A 3,858-nucleotide genomic window follows, 5' to 3' on the forward strand; every position below is an offset into this window, starting at 1 on the left:
GAAAATCTGGAAGAAATGGACAGATTTCTAGAAACACACCACTTACCTAAACTAACACAGACTGATGTGGAAAAGCTGAACAGATCCATAACAAAAGAAGAAATTTAACAGGTCATCAAATAATTACCAAGAAAAAAAAGTCCTGACCCAGACGGTTTCACCGAGAATTCTACCAAACATTCAGAGAAGCTGACACCAATCCTACTCAAACTATTCCAAAACATGCAAAAGGATGGAATCCTCTCTAACTCATTTTATGAAGCAAGCATAAACTTGATATCGAAACCTGGCAAAGACATCACTCAAAAGGAAAACTACAGACCAATACCCCTCATGAATATCTCTCACTAAGTGTGAGATTTAGTATAGTCGCAGGATACAAGATCAACATCCAAAAATCAGTTGGATTCCTCTACACCAGCAAAGAGATTGCTGAAAAAGATCTCAGGAAATCAATACCATTTACAATAGCTACCAAAAAAATAAAATACTTGTAATAAATCTTACCAGGGACACAAAAGACCTGTTTGAAGAAAAGTATAAAAGACTACTTCACGAAACCACAAGAGATCTACATAAATGGAAGAACATACCATGGTCATGGATAGGAAGATTGAACATTGTGAAAATGTCAGTTCTACCCAAAGCAATCTATACATTCAATGCAATCCCAACCCAGATCCCATCAACAGTTTTTAAGGATATGGAAAAACCAATCACTAACTTTATAAGGAAAGGAAAGAGACCCCGGATAAGCAAAGCACAATTGAAGATGAAGAACAAAGTAGGAAGTCTCACACTGTTGTTGTTATGTGCCATCGAGTTGGCCCTGACTCATAGCGACCCCTCCATGGGTTTCTGAGGCAGTATCACTACAGAAGTAGATTTCCCAACCTTTCTTCCAAGGAATGACTGGTGGGTTTGAACTGCCAGCCTTCTGGTTAGCAGTCAAGTGCCTCAGGCACTATACAGCCACAGTAATCAAAACTACCTGGTATTGGTATAATGACAAACATACAGACCAATGGAATAGAATTGAGAACCCAGAAATAGATCCATCGACCTATGGCCAGTTGATCTTTGACAAAGGGTCAAAAATTAAATGGGGAAGAGAATGTTTGTTTAATAAATGGTTCTGGCAAAACTGGATATCAATTTGCAGAAAAATGAAACAAGATCTGTACTTCATACCATACACAAAAACTAACTACAGATGGATCAAATACTTGTGAAACCAAAAACTATAACATTCCTCAAGGAAAAACTAGGAGCAAATTTAGGGGCTCTAATATATGTCATAAATAGACTATCAAGCATAACCTCAAATGCACAAACAGCAGAAGATTAACCAAATGAATGCAACCTTCTCAAAATTAAATTTTTATGTGCTTCCAAAGACTTCTCCAAAAGTATCAAAAGAGAACCTACAGATTGTGAGAAAATATTCGGCAATGACATATCTGACGAGGGACTTATCTTTAGAATTTATACAAAACTCCAACACCTCAGTAACAACAAGACAAATAATCTAATTAAAAAATGGGCAGAAGACATGAATAGACACTTCACTAAGGAGGATATTCAGGCTGCCAGCAAATATATGAAGAAATGCTCCAGATCATTAGCCATTTGAGAGATGCAAATCAAAGCAAGAATGAGATAAAATCTTGCCCCAGTACTAGTAGCAAAATTCAAAAGACAGAAAATAACAAATGCTGGTGAGGATGCAGAGAGATTGGGACTCTCATAAACTGCTGGATGAACTTGGAGGTCATTATGCTGAGTGAAATAAGTCAATCATAAGAGGACAAATATTAGTCCATTATTGTAAAAAGTCAAAGAAAAGTTTATCTATGGAAGGAAATTTTCTTTGTTGGTTACCAGGGTTGGGAGCAGAGGCGAGGGAACACTGTTGGATAGGTAGAGATAAATATTGATTTGGATGAAGAAAAAATGCAATGTACCAAATGTGAGTGATCAACACGGTAGCATTGAGGAAGAAGAGGACATAGAGAGGTAGGTACATGAGAGATGCGGACAACAAAGATGAACCCTTTTGCACATACAGTATTGCATTGTCAGTAAAGACAAACACAAGTATATGAATGGATAGATGGGTGGACAGGCTGAACTAGTAGGTATGTCTATGCATTGGGGAGTCTACCCAAGACTATGTATAGGGTTGGCAGACAATGGTTCTACAAGTGTATTTGTATGTTCTGTAAGAATTCCCAGGTGTATAATAGAGCTGACAAGCGACAAGTTTGTAGTCACTTCTTAGGCACAGCCAGCTACCCAAAGGGAATGAGTAGTTGGACCTGTGGCCTTGGTACCATAGTTACAGGGGACAACAAGCTCAATTGGCATAACATACTACACAAAACATTGTTCCACCTTCTACTTTGGCAAGTAGTGACTGGGATCTTAAAAGTTTTCAAGTAGCCACCTAGATGCAACAATGGGTCTCTCCCCATCTAGAGCAAAGAAGAATGAAGAAAACCAAAGATTCATGGAAACAATTAGTCCAAGCGACTGGTACACCATGTGATCCTCAGCCTACATAACCATGAGACCAGAAGAACTAGATGGTGCCTGGCTACCACTGTCAACCACTCAGAGGGGGATCTATATAAAAGATCCTGGATAGAGAGGGACAACAATGTAGAACAAAACTCAAAATTATTTGGAGAAAAAAAGGGGAAGGGGTACCGGGTTTGCTGGTCTGATAGAGCCTGATGGAAACACTGAGACTATGGCCTCTCACTGCCCTTCAGGTCTGGAATTGAACCCACACCTGTGGCTGCCCACCAAACAAAAGACAGGCATATGAATTGAACATTTACCTGAGGTAGATACACTCCTAGCCGAGAACAATCATGGGAGAAAGAAGGGCTGTTTATGCACAGGAGACAGTTAAAGGGGCAGGAGTGAATGGGGATGGACAGATGGAAGAGGTAACTATCAGGTGGAAGAGGGAGGGGAGTTGTTGCATTGTGGTAAATTGTAGTCAATGTCATGAGATAAAGTGTAGTGAACTGCTGTATGGAAAGTGAATTTGCTCTGTAAACTTTCACCCAAATCACAATTTAAAAAGAAGAAGAAGAAAAAGAAGTAGATTTTATGCATAATTGAAATTCCAGAAGAGGTATGGGGGGGAGATTTTTTAAAAAAGATTTATTGATATAAAACTTCCATAATATCATGAAAGGTGAGAAGATTTCTATCCAAGAAGCTCAACAAAACTCATACAGAATAGACCCCAAAAGAATGTCACCAAGATTTGAATGTCACCATATTTGATGTTACAATCAAAGTTTCCAAAACAAATGATGAAGAAAGAATTCTGAGAGAGCCTCATGAAAAATAAAATATGACATATAAAGGGGCATCAGTAAGAGTAAGTGCTGATTTCTTATCAGAGACTGTTCTGGTTACCTGGTGCTGCTCTGCCAAGAATATACCACAAACGGGATGGCTTTAACAAATAGGAGTTTATTATCTTACAGTTTGGGAGGCTTTAAGCCAAGTTCAAAGTGCCAGGCTCTAGGGGCTGGGTAAAAGACCCTCACACAGCACTGCCTTCAACACTGTCTCCTGCTCCCAGCCCACTGAAGCTGGAGGCTTTTCTTCACTCAGACAGCTGCTGGCTGCCGAGGCTGACAAACCCAAGGTTGACAAGTAAAAAATCACAGCCCCAATGTTACCAAACAACACAGCAAGCCATTAATTTAAGCCCATTGAAAGTTCCAAGATCAGTAGAGCATGGCAGGCTGCTGAACGATGACTCAGCTACATGCAGGGTTCAAACATGCCATAAACTAGAGACCATTCCCAAAATTACTGCTTATATATGGGAAG

The sequence above is a fragment of the Orycteropus afer genome, unplaced genomic scaffold (genome assembly GCF_000298275.1).
Source record: "Orycteropus afer afer isolate SDZICR_OR568_19922 unplaced genomic scaffold, OryAfe1.0 scaffold00090, whole genome shotgun sequence".
Taxonomy (NCBI): domain Eukaryota; kingdom Metazoa; phylum Chordata; class Mammalia; order Tubulidentata; family Orycteropodidae; genus Orycteropus; species Orycteropus afer.